Below are 22,274 nucleotides of genomic sequence, written 5' to 3'. Positions count from 1 at the left end.
CAGGGCACCTGGGTGGCTCAATGGTTGAGTGTGTCTGCCTTTGGCTCAAGTCGTGACCCCAGGGTCCTGGGATGGAGTCCAATAACAGGCTCCCCGCAGGGAACCTGCTTCTCCCTCTGCCTATGTCTCTGCCTCTCTCTGTGTATCTCTCATGAATAAATAAATAAAACCTTTTAAGAAAGGAACAGCAGTTCTATCTCCTGACTCAGAGTTTTACAAGGGGCAGTTCCACACTGAAATCTGATGCTGGAACCATGGCCTGAGGCTAGGAGTCAGCAGCTGACCAGGGATGCACACAGCCTGAATTTTGGCTCAGGACAAACCATGTGGCCTCTGGGCCTCCATTTACTTTGCTCCTAAGTGGGGGTCATCTCAATGTTTTGGAGATATTGTGAGGATGCTAACAGAGGGGAAAGTTCACCAAGAGCATAAAACTGTACATGTGAGTTCTGTTGTAGCTAGAAGAGGCTCGGTTCTGGGAAGAGGTGAGAATTCCATCTACAGGAAGGAAAGTCCTGGAAAGGCACAAAGGAAAGAGAGTGTGGAGGATCCAGGAAGAACCAGTGTGCTTGGACACCCCAGCCCAGGGTCCAAAGACAATCTGTGGGCACCTGCACAGCCCTGAATCCCTGCCTGGCCTCCCAACCACCATGAGCTCATGCTGACAGTGGGCTCTGAACCCTCAAGAAGCACCCATGGGGGTGGGCTTGGGAGGAGGGTGGTGACTAGACAACCTGGCTTCAATGCAGACCACCCAAGACTTTCATAGGTAATAGCAGATCCTCAGACATCCTGAACACATGACCCAAATGGCAAATGTTTCTCTTCATCCACAAAGTTTCAGAATCACATTGTTGTATAAAGTGAAGGCCCCAGCCAGTGTCTTGTCATAGCATCTCTCACTCCCTGTTTGAGTAGCAAAAGCCAGCTCAGTGTAGAGAGAAGACCCTCACTGCACCCCAATCCTATCTTGGGGTGGGACTGGGACTGGTTCACCTTTGAGAGAATCTCAAACATATTGGCACAATGACACTGGTGAAATCGGGTCTCCTTTTTCCTAGGCCACTGCCTCTTTCATCCCTGTTCTTCCTGCTTTCCTCCTCACTCTCATCCCAGGAGGTCAGAGGATCTCCTTTCCCCTGACCAGGCCTTCTGTCCCCCATAGGCCAGCGATGCACGCATGCACACAAGCATACAGGCATGTGCACGCACATGTGCACACACATATCACTCTTGTCACTCGTGTCTGTCCCATCCCACGGAGCTGGAGTCTCCCTATGCTGATCTGAGGAACCAACAGTTTGCTTGTGCGATCATGGGATCAGATACTGCTGCTGCGACTCTGGTCACAGGTACGTCACAGCTAAGAATGAAGCAGAAGTCCAGTGGGAGAGGGTCCTGGCAACCCGACAGATAAGAAGGTGGGAGGTTCAGGGTCAGGCAGGTGTTTTGTTGGGACAGGCCACCATGCCTGCACCTGCTCATATGTGGCCTTCTCCTCTGGATCTTATCGGCTTCCTAAATTCCTGTACAGCTTTCTCAGCAGGACAAAGTAATTCCCCTCATTCCAGAAAATCCTACTCCTCAGGAACATGCCAAGGAATGAAAAGCTAGACTTCACTGCAGGAAAGTCCTTGTGGGTGCTCCTTGGCCTGAGCGGAGTCACTGTCCAGGCCCTAGAACAGATGTAGCTTGTCCTTTCGATACCCCGGCATGGCCAGTGGCCGCAGGAAGTGAGGCCAGAGATAACAGGAGCCCTGAACCTCCCAGCCACACTTCCTGGAACTTCTCGAGATAAAGAGAAAACAAGCCTCTGAACGGCAGCGCTTGACCAGATGGCACTCGTCAGCCCCAGGGACCGAATCTCGGTGCGCAATTCAGGCCCAGCAGTCTGCGAAGAGGCAGCCCACTAGGTGCACCCCACATTTCAACCAGGCTCCCTTGGCTGATGACAAACCTTCTCAAGGCAGTATTTTCCAAGACTCAATGCAAATACCTTCCCCAAGCAAATGTGACACCTCTACCTCCACCATCAACCCTCCACCCACAGATCTCTAGGGCTTGGGGTTCTCCATCTGCCTGCTGCCACCTTACAGCTTTCGTTTTTTGCATTCTAGCTTAATTCCAACATCCCGACCATTGGCTCCTTAAGGGCATGGAGCGGGCTTAACACCACTCATGGACACAGCCGTGGCCTGGCTGCGCCACCGCCAAAAGCGCCCTTGAGTGTTTATTGCCTCGCTGCAGGCAGTACAGCCAGCTGCCAGCCCTCAAGCTCAAGCTGACTCTGGAAATCGCCCTCGGCTGCAGAAATCTGCCTCGGCCAGGGCCACACCCTCGTCCCAAGGCAGCTGCGTCCTCCAGTGGTCCTTGAGGAAACAGAGGGCCTGGTCCCCTTGTCCCAACCTGGGACAGCTCCGATGGGCCATCCCGGCTTCAGAACTCCTCGGCCTTAGCTGAGCCCTCCTGACCACGTGGAGCCCGACCACCCCCTCCGCCCACTCCACCTCCTTCCCTTCCCCTTCAGAGCATCGAACCCAAGAACACTGTCTAGCCCGCCTCCTGCACGCCAAACTCCCGGGCACCCAACCTCCAGCAGAGGGCCTGGCAAAGAGGGGCTCCATGTGTACCGGTTGGCATGATCGAACAGCCGACGGCTCTATGATAAACCCGATCAGAGGACGGCCTCCTGGACACTGGGGAGTCGACCATACAAGGAGCAGCAGTGGCTCTGCCAGGGAAAAAGTGCCGTGTGGCACCAGACCCTACTTGGCAGGCCACTTGGAATAGTGGGCGAAGCTGGAGTCACGGAACCATGGGAAAAGCTGAAAATGTTCCCAGAATTACACCTCAGGCAGCTCCAGCCAGAAGGTTGTTTAATAGTGAAGGATAAGAAGGACCACAAGACCCTCATTCTGTGCAGAATGAGACTATTTTGCAAATCATTCTCAATCTATAATTTCTGCTATTCTTGCCAAAAGAAAATCCCTTGCATTCTGGAACATGCTCTGAGAGAGACAGAGATCAAGAGTCGAGGGAGAGAGCGTTCTTTCCTGGGCTGCAGCTCCAGCCAGGGCTTCTCAAGAAGGAAGCACTAGAGGGGCGCCTGGGTGGCTCAGTGGGTTAAGTGTCCAATTCTTGATTTCTGCTCAGGTCATGATCTCAGGGTCGTGAGATCGAGCCCTGCATTGGGCTCTGCGCCGGGCATGGAGTCTGATTGGGATTCTCTCTCTTCCTCTCCCTCTGCCTCTCCCCTTTCCCTCTCTAAAAAAAGAAAGAGGGATCCCTGGGTGGCGCAGCGGTTTAGCGCCCGCCTTTGGCCCAGGGCACGATCCTGGAGACCCGGGATCGAATCCCACGTCGGGCTCCCAGTGCATGGAGCCTGCTTCTCCCTCTGCCTGTGTCTCTGCCTCTCTCTCTCTCTCTCTCTCTCTCTCTGTGACTATCATAAATAAATAAAAATAAAAAAAAAAAAGAAAGAAGTAAGCATTAGAGGGAAGGATGCTTTCTGAGGAATGAAACTGTTAAAGACCTGTCCTTAAGCAGCAGGCCATACAATTGCACATAGAGACCCAAATGTTACCTCGTTTGGTATAAAAGCCCTAGTGATGAGTTGGGGATTTTTTTTTTTTTAAATTTTTTTTAATTTTTATTTATTTATGATAGTCACAGAGAGACAGAGAGAGAGAGAGGCAGAGACATAGGCAGAGGGAGAAGCAGGCTCCATGCACCGGGAGCCTGATGTGGGATTCGATCCCGGGTCTCCAGGATCGCGCCCTGGGCCAAAGGCAGGCGCCAAACCGCTGCGCCACCCAGGGATCCCCGGGGATTTTTTTTTTTTTAACTGCAGATTTGTAGGCTGTAAAGATCAGTGGATCACAAAGAACTGGTACAACAAAAGAAGATCTGATGGGAATCAGAACACCTTTAGCTTCTTTCCACATCCAGTGGCCATGGATTGGTGGCAGCTCTGGGGACACCAGTGGGAAGACCTGAGTCCCAGTGTGGCTTCCAGAACCACTAGCAATGTCTTCGCTGACACAGATCGGTGGATCTGCGGCACATTCGTCCTAGACTAAAGTGCCTCCAGGTCCTCAGTGAAGAAGAATCATATTTAATACCAGAGCCATACTGTATATTATATGTGGTTTGTTATATAAATAATTGTATGTTATGCATAGTTAATTAAGTATAATAAATGATGCAGATCTTATTCCATGTCCTCATTTTATCATCTTTGAAAAGTGTGGGGACAAATAATCCTCTACAGACACTATCAAACAAATAGAAGCCTAGACACCATGAATCCCGACTGATCGTTATGATAAAAGCCCTGTGGGCCAGAGTGGGCAAAATGGGGGCATAGCACCCCCATGGATATGGCTTCATAGATGTGTCCCTGAGAACGGATGGCCAGCTTATAGAAGCGCAGGTCTTAGAGCTGAATGGGCCCTGGGAAACCCTCATGTCCACCCAACTTCAGGCACCTACCAGTGGAGTTCTATCTCCCTGGCCCCCCACATGTCCAGACAGATTTCTTCTAGATTTGGTATCTTCCCGTACTCACTATCTAGTTATTATAATATTTTGCCTTATAAACATGCACATAGAACCACATCAGAAAAGAAAAGAAAGTAGGGTCAACACACACAAGTCAAAACCCATACGTAGAGTATATAACACTGAGAGGGAACCCAAATGTAAACTGTGGGCTTTGCATGATAATGATGCATCAGCTGGGCTCCTGCACAGTCACAATGGACCCCTGCTGTGTGGGGTGCTGACAGTGGGGAGCCTGTATGACCCTGTGGGGATGGGCGGTATATAGGAACACTCTGCACTTCTGCTCCGTTTTGCTGTGAACCTAAAACTCTTCTGAAAATAAAGTTTATTAACTTAAAAAAAAAAAAGGGAAAAAGCAATCAAGCCCTCCCTGTACATGTGGAGCTCAACATCTATACCCAGTGATGATGGAAGCACCGTGGGCATGAGCTCCGGCATCAGCCGGTTGGGTTCCCTGGCTCTTCTTTCCCATCTCACTTAGGCAACACAAAATCCATGATTGGTGGGTATTGTGAGGGATGGAGTTTTGAGTTGGAGGAATTTGGGTCTAGAAAAGAAAGAAGATTTAAATAGATACTCATGTAATTAATTAAGTACAATGTCCTCATCTTTATAAGAGCAGCTCATCTGGGTCACATGGGGCTCCCCTTGTCCCCAGATCCCTTTCTTGGCACCCCACTTCAGTTCTTAGAGGACCTGCTTTCTACTGTGGCTAACCTTTGAGATCAACTTGTCCCATCACTTCCCTTTGTTGTTGGTCCCATTTGATCTAGATATGGAAAAAAAATAACCCAATATATGACTTATTGTTGAAAGAAAAGGAGATAAGTTTCAAGAAGGGAAAGAATTTTTTTTTCTTTACAGCTCAGGAAACGCAACTCTCTAGATAAGTTTGAAAAAAAAACCCTCTAAATTTCTTTTAATGCAAAAATAAAATTTCTTTTGAAAACCAAATTCATGTGTCTCAAACCACAGTCTTTTTTTTAAATATAAAAAGCAGATTTGGGATGGGAGAGTTGATCAGTTTCAGTCTGCTCCCTTTCTCTGTGAACATTAAACAAGCATGAAGAGTAAGATAATCCTTCTCATGCCCTTCCTCTGGCTCTTCCCACTGCCCCCAAGGGTTTCTTTTCAAAGTTATTTCAGTTATTGTAGTTTCTGGCCCTAATCCAACATTTTTTTGCAAAGTATGTAGTGGGAGCACTGCAGTGTCTACAGGGCTTTAGCATCCGTGTGTGTGCGTGTGTGTGTGTGAGAGAGAGAGAGAGAGAGAGAGAGAGAGAGTCTATGCATTTATGTGAGCCCCTTGTGTGTGTGTGAGTTTGTGTGCGTCTCTATGTGTGTCTTGTATGTGTGTGAGAGTTTGTGTGCATCTGTGTGTGCCTTGTGTGTGTGTATATTTGTGTGTGTGTGAAAGAGAGAGAGTCTGTGTGCATCTGTGTGCCATGTGTATGTATATATGTGAGAGTCTATGCATTTATATGAGTGCCTTGTGTGTGTGTGTGAGTTTGTGTGCATCTGTGAGTGTGTCTTATGTGTGTGTGAGAGAGAGAAAGAGAGCCTGTATGCATCCGTATGTGTGCCTTGTATATTGTGTATTTGTGTGTGTGAGAGTCTATGTGCATCCATGTGTGTGCTGTGTGTGTGTGAGTATGTGTGTGTTTTGTTAACTGTTCTGATCCTGCTTCTCTAGTGGTGCAATAGTTTTGGAGAGTTCTCGGGAACAACTTTGCAAAACACCGTATCAGAGCCTTCCTATCCTGTTTCTATTAAGCAATTCCAGCCTTGGAAAGACAACATTGAAAAGTGCCTCCAGCTGAGCAATCTGAAGATTCAGAACAATGTTTACATGTGATTAAACAGTCACCTCTCAAGGCCACCAAGCCCATCAGCAGCGCCTCCGCAGCATATCATCTGGGCAGGTAATTGAACCCGCCTTTGAACCACATCTGTAAACTATAGATAATTAAACCCACTGTCCCAGGGTTGTCATGAGAATAAAACTGGGCCATGTCTGCAATGGAGCCAGCACAGAGAAAGTACTTGATAAATAGCAATCACCTTCCCCCGCCCCCCAAAAGTGTCTCTGGGGCAAAGGCATGGCTCTAGACCCTGTCCTCCCCCACGCTGCCTGCCAACATGCTTCCACAGAAAGTGGCCAGCAGATGAGCCCACTCTGGCTATCTCCACTTTTCTTTCTTCTCAGCCCCGGTTGATGACAAGTCCACTGTGACTCTCCCTTCCCTGAACCCATAAAGTCAGCATCTCATCACAAAAGACTGAGCTGCTTGTTAAGGGTCTCAAGGGCCTTTGCTTGGTCTGCCAAACAGACTGTAAGGTACCAGAAGATAGGCTTGGGTTTCCTATTCCTGTGGTTTTCTCCCAAACTGCCTGCACTACCCAGGGTGATCTGCTGGTGTTCCGTGCTGGACAAATTGGCACAGGCCCAGTGAATGGAGTCCCTGGAGGGCCACAGTCAGAGAAGAATCTAGCCTGGTGTGGCTGTGTGAGTCACACGGCAGTGTGGGGAGCCTGAGGTTTGGGCCACTAGGGGAGAGATCGCCAGCCGTCCCGTACCCAAAGCTTGTGCCTCATCTGTCCTTTGAAATTGAGGCAGACAAATGGTGACAAGGACAAATCTTGGAAGGTGAGCATGTGCCTGATGCTAGCCATTCCCCTGGAGACTCCCCTATGCCCACCAGACACCCAGAGACCTACATAACCTCCACCTCTATAACTATCACTCATTTTCAGACCAGTTGCACACTAAAGCCTTCTATTTTACTTTCTAGAAGCTCTTGGTGTTGTTGGGGTACTATTACCCTGCACGAGGGAGGTAGACTCATCCAAGCCATGTGTAAATGCTGATTCTAGGAAGTCAGGAGCCCAAGCTGGAAGCCCAAATCCACCAAGTATTAGCCTTGAACAAATATCAGTGCTCTTCATCTGTAAAATAGAGGTAATAATCTTTCTATTGCCAGAACTTTTATAAGAATTAAGTTATTAGTGATCGCTAACATTTGTTAATATATACTGTATACAGGCTAGGCTGCTTACATGCATTTAATCTGGATCCCAGAACAACCCTGTAATGTGAGCACTGTTATGACAAGTGAGACACTTAAAGAGTAAGTTTCCGATGCGACATCAGAGTTACTTGGCCAAGGTTGACATCCATTAAGTGGCAGGGCTAGGAGAAGCAACAAGAAGTCTTTTCAAGAGTTTTTATCCCTATGTATACTTTGTCTTCCCATCTGTAATGGGAGACTTTTCAAGGGTAAAAAATATCCCTTCTACCTCTTTTATATCCAGCCATATAGTTTTTAAAAACACACAAAAAATGCTTAATAGACGATTGAAGGAGGAGATTTTTGGGGGGTGGAGGGTTGCATTTTTATTTTTAAGGAGCAAAGGGCACAAACTCTCCAGAGAAATAAGAAGACTTAGAATATAGAAAATTAGAGATTATTTACATACAGCTCCACTAGAGACAAGAAGAATAGACTAATTATTCTTCAAAGTCCTTTCTAGACTTGTAACACTGGTACTAAAAATAGGTTGACCAGTCAAGCTGTTGACCTTGTTCATGTCTGCAATTTCTTGTGATCTATCTACTCATTAGTTTCTGACCATCGTCACTCACTAGAGGGCCATGCTCTGCCCCTGAATTCCAATGGAAAAATGAATGAGCCCATGATGAGTGAAAAGGCCTTTATCAGCTAGGAGAATCACTTTCCCCATGAACAGAGCTCTCAGGATTCGACTAGCTGGTTCTCACCTGTCCCGATCAGGGTCCTGACTACATTGTGAGAGCCTGGCAACTGGGGACTTGATTACCTTCCAGGGAGAATGGGGAGACGGTTACAAAGGCAGATGAAGAGAGAGCCTTCTTAGGCCACCGTAAGGAGGAGAATTCATCTCCCAAGCCAATGACAGGATATTTCCAAACACTCTCAGAATTCTTGCCAAAGATATACCCAGATTTCCTTCTCTATGCTTTTGGGTAGAAGTATTCCATTCCCAGGTTGGATGATAAGGCCTCCTCCTCCTTACTTCATGTAGCAGCTGAACTTCAAAAGTTGTGCGCTCAAGCCAAGCAGGGCCAACTCTCATGAAAACCTGCTAAAGTGAAAACCTCTCGGCCTGCCCGAAGGATTGATCTGAGACAGAGAAGCAGCAGCTTCAAAGCTGGGAGGAGAAAATGGGATCCCAACACCCAGTGGTTATCAAGAATGAGGGCTGGGAAAATTTGATAGGGAAGATCCAGGAGTTGTCTGGAAGGTGAGGGGACATTGTGAGATGGACTCCATGTGGATGAAGTCTAGTGATCCATAGATGAAAGAGAGTGGAATAGGAGCTCAAAGGTAAGTGGAATTGTTTAATGAAGAGGAGTCATGGGCCTGTTCACAGGTCAGGAAGGAGTCAGTAGAGGGAAAGATCTTTAGGGTGACCTACCATCTCGGTTTGCCCAGAACTGAGGAGTTAACTAGGATGTGGTGCTTTCAGTGCTAAAACAAGGAAGGTCCCAGGTAAAGCTGAACAAATTGATCAGAATCCTGGAAGAGGTAGAAAGGCTGACTTGAAAAGGAGAATGAATTCACTCTGTAGACCAATTTTTAGGCCACCAAGAAGTATCTTGATGCACAAAGAACACCTGGATTTAAGAATTATGGAAACACATTCTCAGCTGTTCAGTGAATTTAGTGCAGGCCTAACATCTCAGTCTCCATGCTAGTCCTCATTTCATGCTCTTGCTTAGTTTCCACCACTATCTAGAGCCTTCTGGTCACTTGACCTTCCAGCTCTCTGCTCTCCAACTCAGAGTCAAGATTTCACTGTTAAATCCTCAGCTCCTAAAAAAATAAAAATAAAAAAAAAAAAATCCTCAGCTCCTGACAAATATAGCTCCTAAGAGCCAAGGCCCCAGGCCAGGCCTCTCCTAAATGCTGCGTGGGTGGGAAGCACTCAGGCCTGCAGCATGTGCTCGGGCTTGCTCGAATATTCCCCAGGTTTCTTCCCCTCCCACTTGGCCACATCTCTATGGAACCCACATCCACAGATTCCCCCTTTGACACTGCATCATACCCAGCCTCCCCCATCCTAGGCCCACTTGGTTCAATAGTAGCTTCACGAGCTTAGGCCCACAATTCTTCTTTAGTGTGTCTTCTCTTAGAGTTTAGGAACTCCAAAGCCAACAAAGCTCTCCCCCTTCCATCTGGCAGGAGTTAGAAGCAAACAGGTGTCTTGAAAAGATGGAGCCAGAAGATTGGGGAATAGCTGTGGCTCTGCTGCTATTAGTCACGTGACTGGGCAAGTAATTCAAGGTCTGTAAGCCTCCATTCCCACATCTGTAAAATGGGTATATAATGCCCTCCCAGGGTCTGCCTCAGTGAATTAAAGGGATAAATAAAAATCTTAGACACGTTATAAAGAATTATAAATTCTGGGATGCCTGAGTGGCTCAGTGGTTGAGCACCTGCCTTTGATTCAAGACCTGATCCCGGGGTCCTGGGATCAAGTCCCACATCGAGCTCCCTATGGGGAGCCTGCTTTTCCCTCTGCCTATGTCTCTGCCTCTCTGTCTCTCATGAATAAATAAACAAAATCTTAAAGAAAAAAGAATTGTATATTCTTAGACATGCCATAAATACGCTAGCAGCACAGAAGGTAATAGTGAGAAAGGCATACTGGAAAGCCAGCAATAAATATTTGTTGAATGGATGAATAAATGATTGGATCAATATGGAATAGCTAAGGTCAGTCAGACCTGTGGAAAACCTACAAACCAGTCAATGCTGGCCAAGGTATAAAAACAAGGGTGAGTAGTCCCAAGTTCATAAAGGTGGAAATTTGAAGTACATCAGAGATGTGAAAACAGACAAGGTGGCAGGACACCAGGTACGAAGCACTGGCCACGGAGGAGGCCTCACAGTGGCAGGCCCTGCACTGGCTGTGAGAAACCTCCTGGATAGGAGGCCAAGCACAGGGAAAGCTGCCTGCTAAACCATCCTAGAATCCCATAACTAGGCTGTTGGAGCCAGAAGCGGTTCAGACGCGAATGTAGGCGAGTAAAGCAGACAGTTATAAGACAATAGGCACACTGCCTAATAATGTGACCTGGAAAATGTATGCCCTTTAAAAGGGAGACATTTAAAAGTCAGTTAAAAACAAAACCTTTGCCAGCCAAACAATTATGGATGAAGAAATCGACTGAGAGAGTAGAGCCTGCCGGTTTATAACAGCCCTACTACTGGGATGTAGATCTTCTGACCATAAGCAACAAATTGTCCAGACGATGGGAGGGGTGTGTGTGTGTGGAGGGTCTATGAAGAAGGCAGGTGGATGGACATAAGGCCCAGTAGGTAATGAGACACAGAGAGAGACCAACTGGATGAGTTTGCTGGGGGTAACTGGGTGACCAAAACAACAGAAATTCTATCCTAAGAGTCCTAGAGCTACAAGTCCAAGATCCAGGGAGAATTGTTTATTCTAAGACCTTTCTCCTTGGCTTACCTTCTCCATGTATCTCCATGGGGTCTTTGTATGTCTCTCCATCCTGATTGCTTCTTTTTTTTTTTTTTTAAGATTTTATTTATTTATTCATAGAGTCAGAGAGAGAGAGAGAGGCAGAGACACAGGCAGAGGGAGAAGCAGGCATCATACAGAGAGCCTGATGTGGGACTCGATCCAGGGTTTCCAGGATCATGCCCTGGGCTGCAGGCGGCGCTAAACCACTGCGCCACCGGGGCTGCCCCCGATTGCTTCTTTTTATCAAAACAGCAGTCACATTGAATTAGGACTAATGATCTCATTTATCCTTAATTGCCTCCTCAAAACCATTTCTCCAAATACAGTCCTATTCTGAGGTACTGGGGGTTACACTTCAATATGTGAATTTTGGAAGGGACCCAGTTCTGCCTATAACCCCAGCCCTCAGTAAAAACCAATGATCCTTCAAAATTTTAATGAGATGTGTTCTCTTTGGTGCTATGTATACTAAAAATAATCAAAAGACCTTATGGGAACAGAACAAGGTTGCCTCGGCATAGGCAACAGCAAAACCCAGATAATCAGCATCCCCATGTCCCTCACGCCTTAATTCTTTCATTCAAAAACTACTTTTGGGGACGCCTGGGTTGATCAGCAGTTGGGCATCTGCCTTCAGCTCAGGGCATGATCTCAGTGTCCCAGGATCAAATCCCACATGAGGCTCCCTGCAGGGAGCCTGCTTCTCCCTCTGCCTGTGTCTCTACCTCTCTCTCTCTCTCTCTCTCTCTCTCTGTGTCTCATGAATAAATAAATAAAAATATTTTTAAAAAATTACTTTTAGGGGTTGAAGCTGCTATATTCCAGGCACTCTGCCAGATGCTGTGAACACGGTGGTGTCCTGGCCACCATGGCTGACCTGGCCCAGGCCTTCAGGTATTTCAGAGTCTACTGAAAACTTTGTTCTCCTCATTCCAAGCTTTCCTACTTATGTGACTTACACCAGACTACTTAACCTCGGTGAACCTCAGTTTTTACATCTGTGAGGTGGGGGAACAATTAGAGAAGATAACATGACATGTATAAAGGGTCTGTCGCAGTATGTGGAACTCATGTGTTCTCAATAAATGTAAGCCGTCTCCCCTAAGTCTTATTATCTTGGATTACTCATAAAATAATACATACTAAGGAATTAAACTTTTCAAATTTGAAATGGAACATCCTTATTTTGCCTGAATTTGACACATCCCATTCCAGAGGCAAGACAAAAACAGGACCATAACTTATTAGTGGAGACAATGAACATGTTATCAACAGAAATGCACATTCCGAGATAATGCAGGCCTTGCTTCCCAGGGTCCAGCTTATCCCTCCCTTGTCTACAGTGGTGGGTTGAGGAAGGACTGGCGCCATCTTGAACCATAAATCATTTCCAAACAGTTCCTGGAGGGCACAGACCCCCAGAGCAGCACCTTCCACGCAGCTAAAGAATTTCCTGCCAAAACGGATAAGAATTTCCTGTTTTGCTTTTCATTATTACTTTAAATAATCGTAGAGTCTCGGATGATCATGAGCAGCAGGGGTTGGGAGGGTGTGTCAACATCTTTTCTAGATTAGCTCAGGATGATTGCTTGAGAAGCAGCAAGTTGAGATCTGGACAAAATGCACAAAATGATGAGTCAGGAATGAGACAGGACATCTGATACCTGGGCTTCCCCTTTGTTTGGCTCTGAATTTCGCTCATGCCTTTGACCATGACTCTAGACCAGGCAGGAGTATCCTCCCTGTCTCTCTGCCTGATTCTTACTTTAGAGTTCAAGAGGGAGCCCCCATAAGCCCTTGGGGTTACTCCTGTTCCCTCTCAGGAAAGCCCTGGGTACCCTTTGGGCCATCTGCACATCCACCACAGGCTGGATGGCTAGAGGATCCTCTCTGGGGGTTCTGGGGATACTGGCTTGAAATTTCAACCCAGGAGGAGGGCTCCAGCCCACTAGCACACTAGACAACCATCTAGGGCTCTCTCTCCATGTGTTCCCTTGCCTTCTGCCTTCTCGGGAGAAGAGAACAGAGATCCCATGGTTTATCTCTAAAACTGAGCACAGCTCCCCACCTCCCTCACTCTAGACGTGCTCCCCATCCTGACTTCCTCCTTTCTGCAGATGCCACCTTTCTTCCATTTGTATGACTCAAAACCTCCCGCTTATCTTTATTCCTCCCTCTACACCATCCACTGTCACCCCCTTATCACCTCCAGCCCCAAGGATAGCAGTGGCCTCCTACCTGGTATCCACCCCCTGCCCTGCCTGGGGCTGCTAGTGTCATCCCAACACTGCTTCATAAGTTCACAGACCTGCTCAGAACCTCCAGGGCCTAGCAAATAAGGCACACACCCCTCCTCCTGGCATTCCAAGTCCTGAGTGATCCTAGGTAAATCCCTCCTGCCCACAGGCCTCAGTTTCTCCTCTTCTAGAATGACAATATACAGCAAAAATCCCTCTGAGGCTTTCTTGCTCTATGTTGCTCTGTGTGCCTGACCTTCCCCACAGGGTTCATTATGGTGACCCCCACAGAGGAGGCACTTAGGATGTGCTGATGATCCATGGTGGCGTCAGGTGTATCCTAGCTTTCCCATAGGAATGACCAACACTGCTTTCTTCAGGTGGGGCAAAGGCCAGGCAAATGTGGTGACCCATTCTCGAATCTCCCTTCCCATCTCCTAGGTCCTCATACAGTTGCCCACAGGTAGGAGTTTATGCTTGAGTCTCCTCTACCAGACCCTGCCTTTACCTGCCCCTTCATTGAACTAACACTCACAAGACTTTAACTGATGCCACAGAAGTATTGGGCTCTTGGCAATAGGTGTCCTACAATGAGAGGCGTGGCCTTGCTTTGTCCTGGGTGTGCTTCTTTTGTTTTTTTCTGATCACACCCCAATTCTTGACTATTCTAAGAGCTTTTAGCCTTTTTTCACCTGGTCATTGAGTTTCTGTCTAGGACTAGCACTTAATTCCTTTCTTTTGTATTTTGTTCTTTCTCTAGGCTGCCTCTGCATGAAACTAATTAGATTTTTATTTTTTTAAGACTGTATTCATTTATTTGAGAGACAGAGAGTGAGCAAGCATGGCAGGGAAGGGGGTGGTGGTGGCAGGGGGAGAGGGAGAAGTAGACACCCAGATAATCAGGCACCCAATGTGGGTCTCAATCCCAGGACCCCAGGATTATGACCAAAGCTGAAGGCAGATACTTAACCGACTGAGCCAAGCATCTCAGGAACCAATTCTTTAGAAGTTAAGACACTTATCAAGGTTCTAAAATGTGGCAGACTCACTCTTACTCTTGGACACAGTGGCAGAAGTTGAGGCTACCCCTCAGCCATTAGCCACATGCCTGGCACTTCTTAAGGGGTGCTCAACCCTCGAGGAGGAAGGATCTCAGGGTATGGGTGACCTCTTCTTATTGGGGCAGAGAGGACAGGCCATGACCTGGTGCAGTGTCTGTCAGGGCAAACATTTTGCCACAGACACCAGTTTGCAAGGGCACCGGTAGCTGTGGGCTTGCCCTTTCCACTGTGGGCCAGCTCTGTGGAGGACATGAGAGCGACGGCAGAGGAGCAGCCAGAGGAAGAGGTCCCTGCAGCCTCCACAGCCTCTGTTGAGCCCCGCCCCGCCCCGTCACCTAACCCTGTACAAGTAACCTGACCACATCACAAATGGAAAGGACCCCAGAAGGTCTAGTTCAACCTGTCCGTGAGAAACATGGTCCCGATCACATATACATGTCAATGTTCTAATAGCCACCTTAGCAAAAAGAAGCAGGCAGGTGAAATTCATTACACCCAAACTACTGTCATCTCAACAGGTAATCAATATAATTATTATTAATGAAATAGTTTACATTCTTTCTAGGGGCGATCTTCAAAATCCAGTGTGTATTTTAGATTTGCAGCACATCGCAGTTTAGAAGAGTCACATTTGGGGTGCTACCTTGTGATTAGTAGCCTCTGGACTGAGAACACAGGTCCTAGTCAAGCCCCTCATTACTACAGATGAGGAGACTTAGGCCCCAAGATGAGAAGTGAATTCCATCCAGATCCCAGCTTCAGAGGCAGAGTTAAAGCCTAGGTGCTACGTAACATTCTTTGAGTTTGTACCACTAAAAAATAAACCAAACCAGAACAAACCAAAAACGCTACTCAGCAAGTAAATAAGATGTTGGTTTATACAAATCCCAGACAAAAGGCTAAGGGTACATTAGCAGGGTTACAAGAAGGAGCCACGTGACTTTCAAGTTCAAGCAAGCTGCATGCTGAGGGAATTCCTCACCGCCCTCTGCATGAGGTAGTTATTTGTGCTCCAGCAAAGGCCAAACAAAGGCAGCCACGCTGCAAAACAGACCGATGCTCCTTCCAGGAGAAATAAGGCCTGCAAGCGCTGCCATTCATCCAGCTGGCAGTGCTCACACTAGTGGCCACTAGGTCCACGGGCTTTGCTTCCGACCTGCAGCAAGATGTTGAACGCAGTATAGAGGGTCAAGAGAAAAGACTATAGATTCTGGAATCAAGCTGAGCCAGGTTCCAATCCCCGAGAACCTCTCTGAGTGTCTGCTCTTTCTTCTGTAAAACAGGAAAGGCGCCGATGCTGCTACCTTCCCTTGATGCCTGCTGGACACATCGGATGGCCCGGCCCCGCCGGTACCCACTAGTACGTCCTTGGCATACAATCAGGCCTCCATAAAATTTGGCTTTCCTTCCCTGATTTTCTGGGGGCTGGCTTCTCACAGCAAATCAATGCCATTCTCCAAACTGGGGGGAATGGGTACACGGACTGCAGGGCCACTCTTGGCCAGGACTGCTCAGGTGGCTCTGGAATGCTGGAGCTATCTCATCATGTTTGCGAGTGTCTCTGGAATAGGTCCCCCAGCTGGATCATGACCTGAATGGAGCACAGCCTTCCTCCAGTCCTGGTGACCCTCATGGCAACATTGCTGCCTGGGATCAGAGAGCAAACCAAGTCAGAATGTCACAGCTCCTTGTCTCATTACACTGTCGGGGCTAGTCTCAGAGGGAGCAAACCCAGGAATGAGCGCTGGGAACAACAATTTTGGAGGGGAGCACCTCAGTGGGAGGATAAATTTAGTGCCCTGCTTGAATATGAGAGTGTCCCTCTCTCCCTGTGGTATTTTTAATTCTAACATCAATAAAAATAGAATTTCCTGTTGATCTGATGAGAAATTCCTGTTTTCCCAGGAAGCAGGGCACCCTATCCTGGGGAACATGGGCAGTAGGGGTTACCAACCACTTCCGACATGGATGATTAAAGAAAGGAGGGGCCGGGTGGACCTCAGTTCACATTTATTTATTTTTAAAGTGTAAAGACAACTCATACCAAGCAGAATCACAGGGTGTGATTAATCGTTTCCTACATATATTGAGGACCTTGGCTGGCTTTGGAAGGCCTCCTTCTGCTGATTCCCTGGAGCCAGGATATTTTTAGTTACCAGATGTCATTTGGTCCAGGCCTCTCAGGCAGAGCTGTTGGACCTCATACATGGAATGTGGCACAGAAGGGCAGCACCTCCCAGGGGGTATGCAGGTGCCAGGCCACAACCTTCACCCCAAATCCCTGGTCACCCCAACTTGAACTCTGCTTTGAGGGTAACCCCAGAGCCTTTGGTGCCAGGGCCCCAGCTATGCTTGCTTCTGCACAAACAGTGCAAAGAGTTTGTCTCTGGTGGACGTTTGTGGTTCTAGGGCCTCCCAGAGCCCACTTCCTCTTCCTTCTGTTAACTGCTCCCTTGTTTGCATTTGGTGAGCCACCTCCACCTCCCACACCAGTGTGCTGGCCTGATGGAGCTGCCAGTCAGGGAGTCTTGTCCTCCCCTAGTCTGGTGACCCATCATCCAGACCTTCTCCTAGGATCAGGAACCTTGACTGGAGCCACCCAAGGCAGAAAAATGACCATTGCTTCTTTGTCCCAGCAGTCCATCTCCTTCCCTGGCACCCCAGCCCTTATGTGGTCCCTGACTTTGGAGGCTGATTATTGATTTCTCTAATTCTGTGGGCTACCCAGTAGCCTTCTGAAGATTTTCATTTTCTAATACTTGCAGATAACATCCTGTGACTCACACAAGAGCATACTAAGAGTGACTCAAGAGTCGGCTTGCTTGTCTTCTAACAGGGAAACAACAGTCACTGCACAAATGTGTGACCCTTGACTGCTTGAGTAGCTCCCGCAGGAGACAGGCCCTGCAGCCTTTTAACAGCATTGTGATAAGGCCAGCAGGGGTGACAGCACATTTGAGAAAGGAGGAGGTTGAGCTTCAGAGACCTACTCAGCTACTACCCAACCTGGGAATGACAGAGCCATCCTAAAACACCGCCCTGCCTTCTGACTCCACCCTAGGGTGCTCTCCACCAGACCACACTGTCTCTCCAAGGCCTCTTGAGCTGAATTGGAGCTGTTTCCCTAGGATGGAGCTATCTAACATTTAGCTTCTTCTGCCTAGTGGTGCCTGTGTCCTGGTTCACCAGTGATTGAAACTGGTACCTGACCTCTGAAATACATTTCCCAAAGTCTGACTTGTCACAGCCTCCAAGCAAAGTTTGCTTAAAGACACAGCAGCAGAGTCATCTTCAGAATGTGACCAGGATGGTACACCTAGGTTTCTACTGACTATTCACAATGGTCAAATTGTGGAACGGCCCAAATGTCCATTAACAGATGGATGAGTAAACAAATGTGGTCCATCCACACATAAAAGGAAAGAAATACTGATGCATGCAACAATGTGGATGAAACTCAAAGCCATGCTGAGTGAAAGATGCCAAATATCAAAGGTCACATATTATTCCACTTACCTACAATATTTCAGAGAAAGGGAACTCCATAAAGATGGATGACAGCTGGTTACCAGGTACGGGAGGGAGGAGGAAATGGGGAGAAATTGCTTAGTGGGTACAGGGTCTTATTTGGGAGCAATGAGAAAGTTTGGAACTTGATAAAGGTAGTGATTCCATAACATTATGAATATTCTAAGAGCCACTGAATTGTTCACTTCAAGATGGTCGATCTTATGTGAACTTTACCACAATAAATCCCATAAAAACTTAAGTTGATAAAATAATAATAAAACTCATTTGAACAAAATTACAAAAATATCAGCAGGACCCATCCCTTCCTTTTTATTCCTGTTCGTCTCCATGTCTTCTTTCCCTTCCTTGTTGAAACATTCACACTCACCTGTCATCACAGGGTACCCTTTACCCCATTTTTAATCACCATGTTGGTTCTCTCAACACTGCCCAGGCACCCAGTAGCTGCAGATGAAGGCTCAGTCTGGTGTTCAAAATCCTCCAGTCTCTGCATCTAAACTGCCAAGCATCCCATCTACTTTAGGCAGGCTGCTCTCCCTGCTGTCACTGGTCCCTGAGGCCCTTGGGCTCTTCCAGACCAGCCCCCACAGGAGAAAGGATCCTCATGGACCTTTCATCCTCCATACAGGTGGAATGAGGGCAGTACTACCAAACCACTGCTGCCGTACCACTAAGAGTTTCATTCAACCATAGCCTTCTTTGTACTAGCTCTACCTGATGTTGATATTGGGGTGCAGACACAGCCCCTCAGAACTGAGACAGTCTTCCTGAGCCCCCTGCTTCTGTGTGGTGGGCTCTGGTGTCAACTCTGCTCTGGCAACTATTTCTTCCCCTTTCCTTCTGCATTAGATCTGATGCAGCCTTCTCTCCCCCTGCATTTTGACCATGAACCTCTACTCTCCTTTGTTTTTACATTTCCTTTGACCTCTCCCCTAGTTGATAGGTACGATTTATATGGTTTGGGTATTTTTATGACTTACTGAAACTGGACAATGACACTGGAGTCAAAATATCAGGGCAATCGCCACCTATTGGGAACTTTCTCATGGGGTGGTGCTGTGCGTTAACAAGTCAAGAGGTCCTAAGAAGATAAAATGAGATCTCCTGAGAACAAACATCTCTGACTTCAGGGCAAAGTTCCATGGACCAGCTGGCTTTCAAAGGCCACTGCTGGACAGAGGATGTGGTGTGACTACAGTGATTGGAGGGGCTGCACAGGAGAGAGTTGTCAAATGCTGCAGTGGGGGTAGGGGGACATTTGTTTGAGGCCTTGACTGAATGGCTGGTTGGTTGCTTGGGTACTCCTGGTTTATATGCCTTTATCAAACATAGGCAATCATGGAGCAAATGAGAGCTAAGATTCTGAGAGCCAAACTGCAGGGAAGAGCCACCAAAAGAAGAAGGGGTGTTCTGGTAACACTTTACATACAGTATTTTATCTAATATTTATAGTATTTGTAGCTGGAGAGAGATAGAACCCACTCCACATTAGAGGGGAGGAAACAAAGACTGAGAAAGTTTAGCCAAATTGCTGAAGCCACATAGTGGCTACCTGTGGAGTGTCGACTTGAGTTCCAAAGCCCCTGCTTTCCCTTCCACTCCTCTCCTTTCCTACCCCTTCCTTGAGCTTTTCTCTCTAAGAATTAACTTACCCTTAATTAGCTCCCACACCTTGGAGGTCCTTTTCCTGAAGTCCTACAGTACATACTATCTCTGTTATTCACTTAAGCATTGATCTCTTCATCTTTTAATATATTCTGATCTACTTTAACCTTCTAACGTACTACTCCCTGTTTCAAGAGCACGTATTTTTTAACCTCAGTGAAAGCATAGATTCCTTGAGAGGACACAACTGGTCTGCTCTCCTTTCCCCAGGCCTCCCTAGCAGGATGCTGAACAAGCAAGAAGCAATCATGACACCCTGGGATCTGGGAACTGAAATGGTCTTAAAAGATAATTCCTCATCTAGGACCATCTCCCTATAGAAGCTCTCTAATGATCACAAGAGCAAAGAAGCAAGAAATATATTGAATTTCATCTGACTTCATGACTTCTCATGCTTTCTGTTCTTAAATACAATCTCTAATTCCTTCTAGGAGAAAAGAGTTATTTCCATTCCTTCCAGGATTTTGGCTCTCAGAGTTCCAGAGCTGACAGTCATTGCTATTGAAAGTCAGAGGACATACTGACTCTGCACTTATAAGTAATCCAGGTTCACAATCCCTTATCCTAAACCCTGGGAACCAGGTGTGTTTCAGGATTCAGAGTGTTTCAGACTTTAGATGGGCAATGTGACGCGTGTACAATGCATCATGTAACAGCCCCAGCGGCTCCACAGCAATACCTCATTAGCGTTTCTAAATATAGCTATGCATCACTTCAGGAGAGGCTTCGCTTCCAAATGAGTTTTGACACCACATATACAATTTTCAGAGCTTTTCTGACTTCAGAATCAGATAACAGACCATGGACCTGTTATAGATAGTAATTACTGAGTGCTTATACTATGTCAGCTCCGCTAACTGCCTACTGCAAGGTACCTCATATAATCCAGCAATAGTGCTGTAAGGCAGGTTCTTGTTTTACTTCCATTTCACAGATGAGGAAACTGAGGCTTTAAGAACTTACCTAAAGATCATACAGAGAATGGGCATTGGAGCAGGACTTCATGTGTAGCTTTGGCATCATCCCCCTTCTGTGGGTAGTCCCCTCTAGGGCCATCTACAACGGTGGACCTAGAAAAGACAAGTGACTCTCATGGGACCTGTGGGCTATAGACCTGGGCAGGTTTCACCTAAGGGCATAGAGATGTAGAGCCTCAAGTCTTGTAAGCAAGAAATGAGACAATATCAGCCACTTTCTTGAATTAATTGAATGACAGGTTCAGGGACAAACCTTCACCTTAACAATGAATGAGACACACATGACACAGGCATCACCTGTCCGGGAGGGTCTGCATAGTACAGTGAATGGGGCAGGAGATCTGAGGTCAGACCATAGGGATCAAATCCTGTAAGTAGGTGGGGGATACTGGGCACACTAGGTTCCTTGCACAACTTCACTTCTCTCTTCCAGAAACTAAGGTTTCATGATGTTTCTTCACAAGATTGTTTTCCAGGAAACAATGCATATAAACACAGTGCCCAACATGAAGCAGGCCCTCGATATTAGCTTCAAATAAAAGTATGTGAGGGACACCTGGGTGGCTCAGCAGTTGAGCATCTGCTATCTCCCATGGGGAGCCTGCTTCTCCCACTGCCTACGTCTCTGTCTCCCTCTCTGTGTCTCTCATGAATAAATAAATAAAATCTTTTAAGGACAGCCCAGGTGGCTCAGCAGTTTAGCACCGCCTTCGGCTCAGGGGATGATCCTGGAGACCTGGGATCGAGTCCCATGTCGGGCTCCCTGCATGGAGCCTGCTTCTCCCTCTGCCTGTGTCTCTACCCCCCCTTTGTGTGTCTCTCATGAATAAATAAATAAAATCTTTTTAAAAAATAATAAATAAATAATAAACTGAAAAAAATAAAAGCATGTGAGAGAAGGAAATGGGAGAGTACATTGAGAAAACCAGAGAGGAAGGGAATCGGTTGTCCAATTGTGTTCAGGTGTCCAGTCTTTATCCTCTCGATGCTAAAATCACCCCATTGTGCAGTTCTTTACTGCTCGATCATAGCAGACTGACGATTTGAGGGGCAAGAGCAATACCCTTACAGCTGAAGGAAGGCAAACGTGTCCAGGATGGTACGGGGGAGATGATATGGCTGCATCTCGCTGACTTGGAGGGAAGATGGGGTGGAGGGGTGGCTCAGGCTGGAGTCTGACAGCCCCAGAGCCATGACAAGGCCTCTTGTGTGATCCCCTAGTCTCTGAACTCAGATGCAAATGGATGGATCATGACTTCTATAGTTCATTCTACACAAACGTCCTGCAAAATACTTTAGTTGCCCATGATTTTCGTCCCATATATCCCTGAGAATATCTGAAGTAATAGCCAATCCTTACAGATAAGCGTTTGCCCTTCCCCCACAATACACATATGTGTGTTTGGCCATCTGGGCCAAGAAGAAAAAAATTATAACTATGTGTGGTGGCAGATGTTAAATAGACATATTTGGTGATCATTTCTCTCTCTCTGTATATGTATGTGTGTCTATATTTAGAGAGAATCATCACGTTGTGCGCCTGAAACTAACATAATGTTCTAGGTCAACTATATCTCAATTAAAATATTTAAAAATAAAGTTACACTAGGGGTGCCTGAGTGACTCAGTCAATTAAGCAGCCAACTCTTGGTTTTGGCTCAGGTCATGATCTCAAGGTCATGATATGGAGCCCCATGTCAGGCTCCGAGGTC

At 47.0% G+C, this 22,274-nt stretch overlaps 2 long non-coding RNA genes across 4 annotated transcripts in view; one reads left to right on the top strand and one right to left on the bottom strand.

The window, feature by feature from the left end:
* The window catches only part of LOC140601553 (uncharacterized), a 45,002-nt gene that overhangs the window by 22,167 nt on the left and 561 nt on the right, over window positions 1-22,274 (bottom strand). The window contains exons 2-3 of one of the 2 annotated variants that reach the window (XR_012004558.1): window positions 20,549-20,655; window positions 12,348-12,702 (exon numbers count right to left, since the gene is read on the bottom strand). This is a non-coding gene — a long non-coding RNA (uncharacterized lncRNA). Of the gene's footprint in view, window positions 1-12,347; window positions 12,703-20,548; window positions 20,656-22,274 lie in introns of those variants that run through there. The other variant, XR_012004559.1, reaches the window with a different exon arrangement.
* Window positions 6,893-12,163, top strand: LOC140600713 (uncharacterized). Of its 2 annotated transcripts, XR_012003876.1 has the most exons (4): window positions 6,893-7,210; window positions 7,356-7,522; window positions 9,786-9,887; window positions 11,894-12,163. It is a non-coding gene; the product is annotated as an uncharacterized lncRNA (long non-coding RNA). The 2 variants fall into 2 exon arrangements; XR_012003875.1 differs by lacking the exon at window positions 11,894-12,163 and having other exon boundaries at window positions 9,786-9,974.

The sequence above is a fragment of the Canis lupus genome, chromosome 12 (genome assembly GCF_048164855.1).
Source record: "Canis lupus baileyi chromosome 12, mCanLup2.hap1, whole genome shotgun sequence".
Taxonomy (NCBI): domain Eukaryota; kingdom Metazoa; phylum Chordata; class Mammalia; order Carnivora; family Canidae; genus Canis; species Canis lupus.
Note: the sequence above shows the minus strand (reverse complement) of the source record. Positions and strands in the feature narration are given on the sequence as shown.